Source organism: Muntiacus reevesi, chromosome 5 (genome assembly GCF_963930625.1).
Source record: "Muntiacus reevesi chromosome 5, mMunRee1.1, whole genome shotgun sequence".
Lineage (NCBI taxonomy): Eukaryota > Metazoa > Chordata > Mammalia > Artiodactyla > Cervidae > Muntiacus > Muntiacus reevesi.
This window is the reverse complement of record NC_089253.1, coordinates 15,504,107-15,519,000: the sequence shown is the minus strand read 5'-3', so window position 1 is coordinate 15,519,000 and position 14,894 is coordinate 15,504,107.

Sequence of the window (14,894 nt, the reverse complement as noted above, 5' to 3'; positions counted from 1 at the left end):
GTGCCACCAACCTTAGAATTGTATCTAGCATTAAAAAAAGTATTCATGAGCTCTTCAAATATGGGTGGAAAGAACAAGGAACGAAGGGAGGGAGGGAAGGCAGACTTCTGAATGAGTCAGTTTTAAATAAGCTGCCTTAGGCTTGCATTAGGCCCTGAGCAGGTGCATTAGTGACAGTACCTTCCTCTGCCAGCACAGGAGCCATGTAATTCATTTCCTGTTCCTCTCCATCTCAAATGAAGAAAGAGATGCTCACATAGGCAGGGTATGTTGTCCATGATCACCACTGGGGATTTCAGAGCTGGGATTTGAACCCAGACCTGTCTGGATTCAAAGCATGATTTAGTTCCACTGACACCTTCCTGCTCAGATGTATTCTCTTTCTACAAGTTTCATTCCTTGGTCTCTATTTGGTCAGAAGTTATTTTATTAGAATTCTGAACCAGCAGAATCATTCATCTACAACTCTGTTAACAGTATAACTTGAATATTTACAACTGAAATTGAAAGACTGGAAAAATCAGGCTTTAATTCTCTCAATGTTTAAAAGGAACAAAAAGAGCTAACATTTATTGGATGCTGTGATGGCTAGTTTTATTTGTCAACCTGGCTGGCCTGGGCCATTGTGTCCCATCAAAAGTTATTCTCATTGTCTCTGTGTAAGTGTTTTTTGGGTGATATTAATCTTTAAATTGTTTTCCCTGATGGCTCAGTGGTGAAGAACCACCTACCAATGCAGGGGACATTGGTTTGATCCCTGGGTTGGGAAGATCCCCAGGAGAAGGAAATGGCAACCCACTCTACATTCTTGCTTGGGAAATCTCATGGACAAAGAAGCCTGGAGGTCTATAGTCCATGGGGTCACAAAAGAGTCGGACATGGCTTAGCAACTAGACCACAACAACCTTTAAGTCAATAGACTTTGAGTCAAATCCAATCAATTGAAAGTCTTAATTGAATACAGACTGACCTCTCCCAAGAAAAAAGGTATTCTGCCAGCAGACAGTCTCTGGACTCAAACTTCAACTTTTCCCTAGATCTCCACCTTGCTGGCAAATTTTGGGTTAGCACTTCCACAATCAAGGGAATCACTTCCTCAAAATCTTTCTCTCTCGCCACACACACACACACACACACACTGGTTGTTGGCTCTGCTTCTTTGGAGAACCCTGACGGATACAAGCTCCTACTAGTTTGAGAGACTATGCAATGTTCTTTTTCTCAGCACTTCTAGAACTCTGATACACATGTGAAGTACTGGGGTCTTGTTAAAAAAAAGCTTCTGATTCTGTCTGTCTAGGGCGGGGCTTGGGATTCTTCTGCAAGCCCCCAGGTGACCTGAAGCTGCTGCTCAGGGACCTCTCCTCTGTGTGGATGGCTTTAGACCATTGGCTGCGGGACTGAATAGTCAGAGTTCAACTCTGACCCTGGTAAAGTTGATCTGTTTTTATTCATCAACCACTTCTACAAACCAAGCTGACAAGCGTACAAACTGTATGCTGAGTCATGTCTGATTCTTTGTGACCCCAGGGACTGTAGCCACCAGGCTCCTTTGTCCATGGGATTCTCCAGGCAAGAATACTGGAGAGGGTTGCCATTCTCTTCTCCAGGGGATCTTTCCGACCCAGGGACTGAACCTGTGTCTCCTGTGTCTCCTGAATTGGCAAGCAGATTCTTTACCACTGAGCCACCTGGGAAACCCCAAGAGTACTCACTTTATCCTGTTTTATTTTTTTTTTTTTTATTTTTTTTTTTTAAATATTATTTTATTAGTTGGAGGCCAATCACTTTACAACATTTCAGTGGGTTTTGTCATACATTGACATGAATCAGCCATATAGTTACACGTATTCCCCATCCCGTTCCCCCCTCCCACCTCCCTCCCCACCCGACTCCTCAGGGTCCTCCCAGTGCACCAGGCCCGAGCACCTGACTCATGTATTCCACCTGGGCTGGTGGTCCGTTTCACCATAGATAATATACATGCTGTTCTTTCAAAACATCCCACCCTCACGTTCTCCCCCAGAGTTCAAAAGTCTGTTCTGTACTTCTGTGTCTCTTTTTCTGTTTTGCATATAGGGTTATCGCCACCATCTATCTAAATTCCGTATATATGTGTTAGTATACTGTAATGTTCTTTATCTTTCTGGCTTACTTCACTCTGTATAATGGGCTCCAGTTTCATCCATCTCATTAGAACTGATTCAAATGAATTCCTTTTAACGGCTGAGTAATATTCCATGGTGTATATGTACCACAGCTTCCTTATCCATTCATCTGCTGATGGGCATCTGGGTTGCTTCCATGTCCTGGCTATTATAAACAGTGCTGCAATGAACATTGGGGTGCATGTGTCTCTTTCAGATCTGGATTCCTCAGTGTGTATGCCTAGAAGTGGTATTGCTGGGTCATATGGCAGTTCTATTTCCAGTTTTTTAAGAAATCTCCACACTGTTTTCCATAGTGGCTGTACTAGTTTGCATTCCCACCAACAGTGTAAGAGGGTTCCCTTTTCTCCACACCCTCTCCAGCATTTATTGCTTGTAGACTTTTGGATAGCAGCCATCCTGACTGGCGTGTAATGGTACCTCATTGTGGTTTTGATTTGCATTTCTCTGATGATGAGTGATGTTGAGCATCTTTTCATGTGTTTGTTAGCCATCTGTATGTCTTCTTTGGAGAAATGTCTGTTTAGTTCTTTGGCCCATTTTTTGATTGGGTCGTTTATTTTTCTGGAATTGAGCTTCAGGAGTTGCTTGTATATTTTTGAGATTAATCCTTTGTCTGTTTCCTCATTTGTTATTATTTTCTCCCAATCTGAGGGCTGTCTTTTCACCTTACTTACAGTTTCCTTTGTTGTGCAAAAGCTTTTAATTTTCATTAGGTCCCATTTGTTTATTTTTGCTTTTATTTCCAATATTCTGGGAGGTGGGTCATAGAAGATCTTGCTGTGATTTATGTCAGAGAGTGTTTTGCCTATGTTCTCCTCTAGGAGTTTTATAGTTTCTGGTCTTACATTTAGATCTTTAATCCATTTTGAGTTTATTTTTGTGTATGGTGTTAGAAAGTGTTCTAGTTTCATTCTTTTACAAGTGGTTGACCAGTTTTCCCAGCACCACTTGTTAAAGAGATTGTCTTTTTTCCATTGTATATCCTTGCCTCCTTTGTCAAAGATGAGGTGTCCATATGTTCGTGGATTTATCTCTGGGCTTTCTATTCTATTCCATTGATCTATATTTCTGTCTTTGTGCCAGTACCATACTGTCTTGATGACTGTGGCTTTGTAGTAGAGTCTGAAGTCAGGCAGGTTGATTCCTCCAGTTCCATTCTTCTTTCTCAAGATTACTTTGGCTATTCGAGGTTTTTTGTATTTCCATACAAATTGTGAAATTATTTGTTCTAGTTCTGTGAAAAATACCGTTGGTAACTTGATAGGGATTGCATTGAATCTATAGATTGCTTTAGGCTAAATAACACGCTTCTGAATAACCAACAAATCATAGAAGAAATCAAAAAAGAAATCAAAGTATGTATAGAAATAAATGAAAATGAAAACACAACAACCCAAAACCTATGGGACACTGTAAAAGCAGTGCTAAGGGGAAGGTTCATAGCATTACAGGCACACATCAAGAAACAAGAAAAAAGCCAAATAAATAACCTAACTCTACACCTAAAGCAATTAGAGAAGGAAGAAATGAAGAACCCCAGGGTTAGCAGAAGGAAAGAAATCTTAAAAATTAGGGCAGAAATAAATGCGAAAGAAACTAAAGAGACCATAGCAAAAATCAACAAAGCTAAAAGCTGGTTTTTTGAAAAAATAAACAAAATTGACAAACCATTAGCAAGACTCATTAAGAAACAAAGAGAGAAGAACCAAATTAACAAAATAAGAAATGAAAAGGGTGAGATCACAACAGACAACACTGAAATCCAAAGGATCATAAGAGACTACTACCAGCAGCTCTATGCCAATAAAATGGACAACTTGGATGAAATGGACAAATTCTTAGAAAAGTATAACTTTCCAAAACTGAACCAGGAAGAAATAGAAGATCTTAACAGAGTCATCACAAGCAAGGAAATCGAAACTGTAATCAGAAATCTTCCAGCAAACAAAAGCCCAGGACCAGATGGCTTCACAGCTGAATTCTACCAAAAATTTAGAGAAGAGCTAACACCTATCTTACTCAAACTCTTCCAGAAAATTGCAGAAGAAGGTAAACTTCCAAACTCATTCTATGAGGCCACCATCACCCTAATTCCAAAACCAGACAAAGATGCCACAAAAAAAGAAAACTACAGGCCAATATCACTGATGAACATAGATGCAAAAATCCTTAACAAAATTCTAGCAAACAGAATCCAACAACATATTAAAAAAATCATACACCATGACCAAGTGGGCTTTATCCCAGGAATGCAAGGATTCTTTAATATCCGCAAATCAATCAACGTAATACACCACATTAACAAATTGAAAGATAAAAACCATATGATTATCTCAATAGATGCAGAGAAAGCCTTTGACAAAATTCAACACTCATTTATGATTAAAACTCTCCAGAAAGCAGGAATAGAAGGAACATACCTCAACATAATAAAAGCTATATATGACAAACCCACAGCAAGCATCACCCTCAATGGTGGAAAATTGAAAGCATTTCCTCTGAAATCAGGAACTAGACAAGGATGCCCACTCTCACCACTACTATTCAACATAGTGTTGGAAGTTTTGGCCACAGCAATCAGAGCAGAAAAAGACATAAAAGGAATCCATATAGGAAAAGAAGAAGTGAAACTCTCGCTGTTTGCAGATGACATGATCCTCTACATAGAAAACCCTAAAGACTCTTCCAGAAAATTATTAGAGCTAATCAATGAATATAGTAAAGTTGCAGGATATAAAATTAACACACAGAAATCCCTTGCATTCCTATACACTAACAATGAAAAAACAGAAAGAGGAATTAAGGAAACAATACCATTCACCATTGCAACAAAAAGAATAAAATACTTAGGAGTATATCTACCTAAAGAAACAAAAGACCTATACATAGAAAACTATAAAACACTGATGAAAGAAATCAAAGAGGACACAAACAGATGGAGAAACATACCGTGCTCATGGATTGGAAGAATCAATATTATCAAAATGGCTATTCTACCCAAAGCAATCTATAGATTCAATGCAATCCCTATCAAGTTATCCTGTTTTATTATAGGGCTATTGTGAGAATGAAATGATAGACTGTTTAAAGCCCTCAGGACATGTCTGGCATGTCATACATGTAACATAAGAAAGGCATGTAATTATTATATATTATTGTTGTCTTTAAAACAACCCAGTGGTTCTCGATGATGGCCTAAGGGTAGATGAGGGCCATGAGTTTATCCCCTAGGGGATAATTGGCAATACATAGAAATTTTTGGTTGCTGTGAGAGGGTAGATAAGGAGTGTTATTGGCATCTAATGAGTGGAGGCCAGGGATGCTGTTATGAATCCTACAATGTGCAGAACAGCCTTCACAACAATAATTGTGTGTGCTCAGTCACTCAGTTGTGTCTGACTCTTTGCGACCCCATGGACTGTAGCTTGCCAGGCTCTTCTGTCCATGGGATTTCTCAGGCAAGGATACTAGAGTGGGTTTCCATTTTCTCCTCCAGGGAATCTTCCTGACCCAGGGACTAAACCCATGTCTCTTGCGTCTCCTGTACGGGCAGGTGGATTCTATACCACTGGCACAACCGCAATAATTATCTAGGCCAAAATATCAGTAGTGCCGAGGTTGAGAAATTCTGCAATAACCCTACAAGTTAAGGATTATTCCCTCCAGTTTCCAAACGAAGGGGCTTCCCTGATAGCTCAGTTGGTAAAGAATCCGCCTGTAATGCAGAAGACCTCAGTTTGATTCCTGGGTCAGGAAGACCCCCTGGAAAAGGGAAGGCTACCCACTCCAGTATTCTGACCTGGAGAATTCCATGGACTGTAATCGTCCTTGGGGTTGCAAATAGTCAGACACAACTGAGCGACTTTCAATTTCACTTTAAATGAAAGCATAGAGGTCCAGAGATATGGCTAAATACACACATTTAGTAAGATAGAAACCTTTTTTTTTTTTTAACTACAGACTGGGAGTGGACGGTTTTGGAGTTTCCTAAGTCAATGTGTATGAGAGCAACACACCCGTGTCTTCACATGGTTGGACTCCCTTTTTAACTTCTAGGGCTATAAAGGAGCTTTGAGCCAGTATTGTTCTTGAATTTCAATCAGGACTCAATTCCCAGAGGAGGCCATTCAGTCATGAACTATTCTTTGCAGAACCAGTGGAGTCACACACCACTTGTGCAATTCAAATCCCCTCAGACAAAGGCAGGGCGATTATTGTTTCCTGAGAAAATAAAAATCCATTTGGATTAGAATGAGGGCTTCAATGCATATTTCAAACCTTGCACAAATGAACAACAGGAGTTTATTATTATTATTTTCCAATCACAGCATGGCATATGCAACACCCTCTGCAACATATTTCTCTTTTCTCTTCTGGTTCTACAAATACTTCTAAACTGTCACTGTTCCTCTAAAAATGTTAGCTGGCTAGAAAATTAGTAGAAATAAAATCTAAATCTCCTCAGATTGGCTCATTCAATTCAAACTAGCAGGTCAACCAATTAAATAAGTAAAACCACAAATAAAAATCAACCTGTAACAAAACAAAACTGTTTGAATCTTTTTATCATGATGAAAGAGATTGGGCTTTCGTTAACATGAGTCTGGCTCTAGTGCTTATGAACCTTATGACTCCCTCTTCGGAGCTTAACTTCGGTTTATATAAAATGTAGATGCTACAGGTCTGTGGCAATCTTGGAGGAAGGGCTCAAAAGAGAAGTAGCCATGCCAGAACGTATTTGCTCTATAAGACTAGGAGAACTACCACCTAGATGTATTATTCATGAGAGCTCAAAAGACTTTATTTGCCAAAGAAAAATGAGCACTTTGATTATGGGGATACTAGAATTATTGAGAAGTTCAGCAATATCTATTCTCTGAAGTCTAGGGTTAATGGTAATAAATGCAATTACAGAAATGAATTTCCCAAAAAGACCTGAGATAGTAAAATCACAGAACAGCAAAAGCCAAGTGGTAGCATTTGACTTCCAGGACCAAGTGCGTGTATTCATTTTAAGGGAAAATAAGATGAGAATAGCTGCCAGGGGAGCCATGCCTGCAGAGACCTATGGAGCTGGCTAATAGAGCATGATGTTTCCGGGGATAAGATAGATAGGCAATCAACAACAGTGTTGCTTAACATATACAAGTAAGAGATCAGGAATGAATGAGAAGAAAGCTGAGGTCAGCTGAATCGATGGAAAGCAATCGTGGAAAGCCAAGTTTCTAGACATGCTCTAGTTCTTGTATCCAGATGCCATCAATGGAATAAGAGGTAGGGTCTCCATTTATTTATATCATAGAAAATATATAAAGTAATGACCTGCCCAGCCTTTCTACAAGGAACCTGTAGCTATTTATTGGGTAACTTTAAACAGAAATATTAATATCCAGGGTGGTAGGAAAGACAACCATTTTGCCTTTTTGCAATTCTTTTCCATGGGGATGGTCTTGATCCCTGTATCCTATACAATGTCACAAACTTCCATCCATAGTTCATCAGGCACTCTGTCTATCAGATCTAGTCCCTTAAATCTATTTCTCACTTCCACTGCATAGTCATAAGGGATTTGATTTAGGTCATACCTGAATGGTCTAGTGGTTTTCCCTACCTTCTCCAATTTAAGTCTGAATTTGGCAATAAGGAGTTCATGATCTGTGCCACAGTCAGCTCCCAGTCTTGTTTTTGCTGACTGTATAGAGTTTCTCCAACTTTGGCTGCAAAGAATATAATCAATCTGATTTCAGTGTTGATCATCTGGTGATGTTCATGTGTAGAGTCTTCTCTTGTGTTGTTGGAAGAGGGTGTTTGCTATGACCAGTGCATTCTCTTGACAAAAGTCTATTAGCCTTTGCCCTGATTCATGGAAAAGAAATACAAAAAGGCAAAATGGTTGTCTGAGGAGGCCTTACAAATAGTTGTGAAAAGAAGAGACGCGAACAGTAAAGGAGAAAAGGAAAGATATTCCCATTTGAATGCAGAGTTCCAAAGAATAGCCAGGAGAGATAAGAAAGCCTTCCTCAGTGATCAATGCAAAGAAATAGAAGAAAACAACAGAATGGGAAAGACTAGAGATCTCTTCAAGAAAATTAGAGATACCAAGGGAACATTTCATGCAAAGATGAGTTCGATAAAAGACAGAAATGGTATGGACCGAATAGAAGCAGAAGATGTTAAGAAGAGGTGGTAAGAATACACAGAAGAACTGTACAAAAAAGATCTTCATGACCCAGATAATCATGATGGTGTGATCACTCACCTAGAGCCAGACATCCTGGAACGTGAAGTCAGGTGGGCCTTAGAAAGCATCACTACGAACAAAGCTAGTGGAGGTGATGGAATTCCAGTTGAGCTATTTCAAATCCTGAAAGATGATGCTGTGAAAGTGCTGCACTCAATATGCCAGCAAATTTGGAAAACTCAGCAGTGGCCACAGGACTGGAAAAGGTCAGTTTTCATTCCAATTCCAAAGAAAGGCAATCCCAAAGAATGCTCAAACTACAGTACAATTGCACTCACCTCACATATTAGTAAAGTAATGCTCAAAATTCTCCAAACCAGGCTTCAGCAATACATGAACCGTGAACTTCCAGATGTTCAAGCTGGTTTTAGAAAAGGCAGAAGAACCAGAGATCAAATTGCCAACATCCACTGGATCATTGAAAAAGCAAGAGAGCTCCAGAGAAACATCTATTTCTGCTCTATTGACTATGCCAAAGCCTTTGACTGTGTGGATCATAGTACACTGTGGAAAACCCTGAAAAAGATGGGAATGAATACCAGACCACCTGACCTGCCTCTTGAGAAACCTATATGCAGGTCAGGAAGCACAGTTAGAACTGGACATGGACCAACAGACTGGTTCCAAATAGGAAAAGGAGTACATCAAGGCTGTATATTGTCACCATGCTTATTTAACTTATATGCAGAGTACATCATGAGAAATGCTGGGCTGGAAGAAGCACAAGCTGGAATCAAGATTCCCGGGAGAAATATCAATAACCTCAAATATGCAGATGACACCACCCTTATGGCTGAGAGTGAAGAGGAACTAAAAAGCCTCTTAATGAAAGTGAAAGAGGAAAGAGAAAAAGTTGGCTTAAATCTCAACATTCAGAAAACTAAGATCATGGCATCTGGTCCCATCACCTTCTGGGAAATAGATGGGAAAAGAGTGGAAGCAGTGTCAGACTTTATTTATTTTTTTGGTGCTCCAAAATCATTGCAGATGGTGATTGCAGCCATGAAATTAAAAGACGCTTACTCCTTGGAAGGAAAGTTATGACCAACCTACATAGCATATTAAAAAGCAGAGATATTACTGTGCCAACAGAGATTCGTCTGGTCAAGGCTATGGTTTTTCCAGTGGTCATGTATGGATGTGAGAGTTGGACTGTGAAGAAAGCTGAGTGCTGAAGAATTGATTCTTTTGAAGTGTGGTGTTGGAGAAGACTCTTGAGAGTCCGTTGGACTGCAAGGAGATCACACCAGTCCATCCTAAAGGAGATCAGTCCTGGGTGTTCATTGGAAGGACTGATGCTGAAGCTGAAACTCCAATACTTTGGCTACCTCATGCGAAGAGTTGACTCAGTGGAAATGACCCTGATGCTGGGAGGGATTGAGGGCAGGAGGAGAAGGGGACAACAGAGGATGAGATGGCTGGATGGCATCACCGACTCGATGGACATGAGTTTGAGTAAACTCCTGGAGTTGGTGATGGACAGGGAGGCCTGGCGTGCTGCGATTCATGGGATTGCAAAGAGTCGGACACAACTGAGCGACTGAACTGAACTGAAGGAAAGACAAAGTAAAAACTCCTAAAATCGTAATACCTACTCCCATCCTGGCCAAGATAGTAAGTGAAATTAGATACTTCGCTGGAGCCCAAGTATCTTCAGGAGCTGTTGGCAGTAGCTGCTGCCTGATCAGGAAGACTCCTCCCTGCAGTTAAAACTAGCCATGGCTTAAGGCTTAAAGTAAAATTGTTAGTCACTCAGTTATGTTCAACTCTTTGCAACCCCATGGGTCTTTGTGACCCTTTGGACTCTAGCCTACCAGGCTCCTCTGTCCATGAAATTCTCTAGGTAAGAACACGGGAGTGGGTAGTCATTCCCTACTCCAGGAGATTTTCCTGACCAGGGATTAAACTAAGGTCTCTTGTTTGCAGGCAGATTCCTTACCATCTGAGCCACTAGGGAAGCCCGAGGCTTAAAGATACATCAAACCAAAAAAACAAACTCAATATGTGAATGCCCTGCTGAGTCATTGTTAGACTTTCATAGTTCTAGAAGAGAATGGTCAGGTGAAACCCTACAGAAAACAACCATAAAATGCTGACTTAATTAAAAAACAAACCAAAAAAAAAAAAAAAAAAAAAAAAAAAAAAACCACAGGAAATAGGCAAAAAGAGACAGACTGGGGCATTTAAGTTAGAATAAATGCAATTAGAAGGGGTAAGAATTGAAATTTGTGGCTTTCTGACTCCAGGGCTGTCCCACACATGCATCTCTAGTTGTGGAAACCATGGTAGGGAAAACTGCAGTTCAGAAATGGAAAAGCAGCTGAAATTTTCCAGAAGTTCTAGCAGGGAAAGAATTTCAGAAGTGAGACCCATTTCAATTCATAAACAGTGTAATTTGCTAGTTAGAAACCAAACTATGCACATGTGGAATAAAATGCAGGTATCTCTGTGGTTAAGGATAAAATTCCTGAAAGACATCTACTCGTGGAATATAGACATGTGTGGAACCAGATACGTGGATTTTCTGTTTTCCTTTGTTAAATGTATTCTTTAACCATGAGCTTCTCAAGTGGTAGAAATATAAAATTTGACATATTTGAAGTATTAGAATAGAACGCACAAAGATGGCAGAAAAGATGAAAACTATGGGGGACTTTTAGAGGCAAGGAAACCATAAAGAAGGTAAACACTATTTTTACCTAACTCTTTGTCTAATCTCCAAAGTTCTCAAGAACAAGGAAGGTACATAGCGGGATAGACTAAAAGATCAACAGAGGGATGGGATAGAAACTAATATCAGTAGTTTCATACTTGGGAAAAATACGTTTGAAATTTAAATGTAAGCAAGTTCAGTTCAGTTCAGTCGCTCAGTCGTGTCTGACTCTTTGCGACCCCATGAATCGCAGCACGCCAGCCCTCCCTGTTAGCCAGCTAATAAAACCCAAATAATCCCCAGGAGAACATGAAAATGTCCTGAGCTAATAGTGTATTACCTGTGTCTTAAAGTAAGCTCGATTGAAGAAAGCTTCAATCAAAGATTTCTAAACCAGCAAAAGTGAAGTTGCTGTCAAGTCTGACCCTTTGCGACCCCATGGACTGTAGCCTATCAGACTATTCTGTCCATGGGATTTTCTAGGCAAGAGTACTGGAATGGGTGCCATTTTCTTCTCCAGGGGATATTCCTGACCCAGGGATTGAACCCAGGTCTCCCGCATTGTAGGCAGACACTTTTACAGTCTGAGCCACCAGGGAAGTCCTTAAACCAGCAAAAATTGGACCCATATTTAGAAAAATAGAAAATAAAAAGGGTAGTCAATAGAAACTGAATCTGTGTAATATAAGCTGCTTACTTTAGCATAAAGAGACTTTGAAGAACATATTTTGAGTATATTTAAGGAAATAAAAGAAAAAATGTTGAAGGAACTGAAATAAAATATACTAAAATGAATGAACAGGTAGGAAATACCAATAACAAAATGTAAAATATTAAAAATGGAAAATATAGAGCAGAAAAATAAAATATCTAAAATAATTATTTTCTGGATGGGTTCAGCAATAGATTAGAGGTGGAAGATGAAAAAAATCAGTAAATCTGAAAGTACAACTAAAGACATTTCCCAATTCAAAGGATGGGGGGAGAATCATCAAAACAAAATTAAAAAGACTCTAAGATATCTATAAAGCAACATGGGGTGATTTGACAAATAATAGTTGGAATTCCAAAAGGAGATGAAGGAAAGAAAATATTAAAAAAAGTAAATTTAAAATTAGATCCCCCAAATTTGGTTGAAAATGCTAATTAGTTTACTAATACTAAATAATATTAAAATAGTAATTAAGACAATTCAGTGAAACCTTGGTAGCATAAAAATAAGAAAATCATTTTTAGAGATATTAAACTCAAACCAGTAAACAGAAATGATAGAAGAAAATCTTAAAAGAACAACACTAAAAACAAACAAATAAATTAAAAAGCCCAAACTAACAAAAAAACATAAAGAGGGAACCATAGTAAGAATAACTGACTTCTTATAAGAAATTATGGAAACTATAAGATATCGGAAGACTATTTTTAAATGCTAGAGGGAGTGGAGTTGGGCAAACAAATCAAAAGGCAAAAAGTAAAAAGAACAAAACTAAACTAAAAAAAAATTCTGTTGCTAAAAATTTTATATCTGGCAAATCTATCCTTCTAAGTGAAAGTAAATAAAATTTTAGATATCTAAAGACCGAAATAATTTATTGACAGTAAATATATAAGAAACGCTAACACATACACACAAATGCTCTTGCATATAATTTCTTTACATGACTATATAAAGAAAAAATAATTGCACTAAGATAGGAGATGTTAGAGGAAATACATTGATGCAGATTCTTACATTTTAACTTATATAATTAAATATTAATTAATTATATTGATGTAACTTTAAGATTTGTATGTAACTGCTGGAGTAAACCCTAAAATTATAAAAGAGACATAGCTAGAAAGCCAATAGAGCAACTAAAATGGAATACTAAAAGAAACTGAATTAATACAAAAAAAGCAAAAAGGAGAAACAGAGAACAAAATCTGGATTAGACAAATTAAAAAAAAAGAAAAGAAAAACAACTAGTTTAAATATAACACATTAAAATCACACTGTATGTAAATAGACTACACCCTCCATTCAAAAGATAGATTATTGGACTGTGTAAAAAGGCAAGAATTCACTATCTCATTTCTGTTAGAGACAGACTTTAAATCCAAAGCACCAGTATACTGGAAGTAAAATAAAAATATATATTATGCAAATAGTAAGTATATAAAAGCCAGAGGGGCTATACTTGCATCAGACAAAATATACTCCAAGTCAAAAAGTTTTCCTAAAGATAAGCAGAAACACTTCATGATTAAAAAAAAAAAGTCAATACAACAGGAAAATGTAAAATTATACATATGTGCTATGCTGTTCTTAGTCACTCAGTCACGTCCAGCTCTTTGTAACCCCATGGACTGTAGCTCGCCAGGCTCCTCTGTCCATGGGGATTCTCCAGGAAAGAATACTGGAGTGAGTTGCCATGTCCTCCTTCAGAGGATCTTTCCACCCCAGGGATCAAATCCAGGTCTCCTGCATTGCAGGTGGATTCTTTACCGTCTGAGCCACGAGCAAATGAATATAAACGTACATAAAACAGAATTTCAAAATATATGATACCAAAACTTATATACCTAAAGCAATGTTTGAAGTTTTTAAAAATTTACCTCCCAGTAATTGGTAGGGCAATTAGACAAAATATAGATTAATCCCCTTAACCAAGCTGTCCATATGCTATAGAACATGTGGACAACTGCTAAATACACCAACTATGCACAGAATTTTCACCAATATAGATCGTGTTCCAAGACATAAAACAATTATTATTAAGCTTTGAAAGACTGAAAGCTTAGAGAGGATGTCCTCTGTTCCCAACTGAATTAAATTAAAGAAAAAAATAAAATCTCTAGAAAAGCTTCCAAATCTGGAAATTACAGGTCACTTCTTTGGAAGAAAGACACTATTAGGGACAGGAAGAAACACCAGACTTGTGGTTAAATGGCCATATATATTTGTTAAGATGCATCGATTTTTACACTTAAAATTGGTAAACTTTACTGTATTTAAGCTACAACTCAATTAAGAAAAAGCAGTATTGGGTAAATGGCAATTGAAGGAGGCAATACAAGGGTTGCTATTCCTTCTCCTTTCTTCCACTATATTCTGCATTCAGTTTAACTCACGCACAGAACCTAAAGGAATCCCTCAGACTAGTAATAGACTATCACAACTTAACCAAGATTTAGCAGTCTTTTAGCTGCTATGCAAATATTTATCTTTACTAGAGAAACAAAGCCTCCATCCATGGTATATAGCTATTGAGCCTGTGAATCCTTTTTCAATAGCTGCCCTGAAGGATGATCAGAAATAGTTCACATTCATAGAACAACAGTGTATGTGCATTCAGGGTCTTGTCCTAGGGCTATGTTGATTCTCTGGCTTTCTAAAACAATATAGTTTGAAGAGACCAGGGCCATTTAGATAATCTGAGGAATGTTGCATTGGCCTGTAACATTAATATTTAAATATATTTCAAACACTCTGGATGCCCTGGTGAGATACATGTTCTCCAAGAGGGAGGTAAAACCTACAGAGATTCAGGGCCTGATATGTCAGTGAAAATTTTCAGGGCCTACATTGGTACCTTTTTCCAGAGGGCAAACTATTCCATGTTGCTCCTACCATCAAGAAAGAAGCCTGATGCTTGGTAGTTCTCTTTGAATTTTAAAGCTTATTTTCTGCAACAGAATATAGTATTAACCCCTTTGTTGGGTGATGCAGAAGATGTAAGCTTGAGTGGGGCTTCTTGGATGGTGCTAGTGGTAAAGAACCCACCTGCCAATGCAGGAGATATAGAGACATGGGTTCAATTCTCGGGGTGGGAAGATCCCCTAGAGGAGGAAA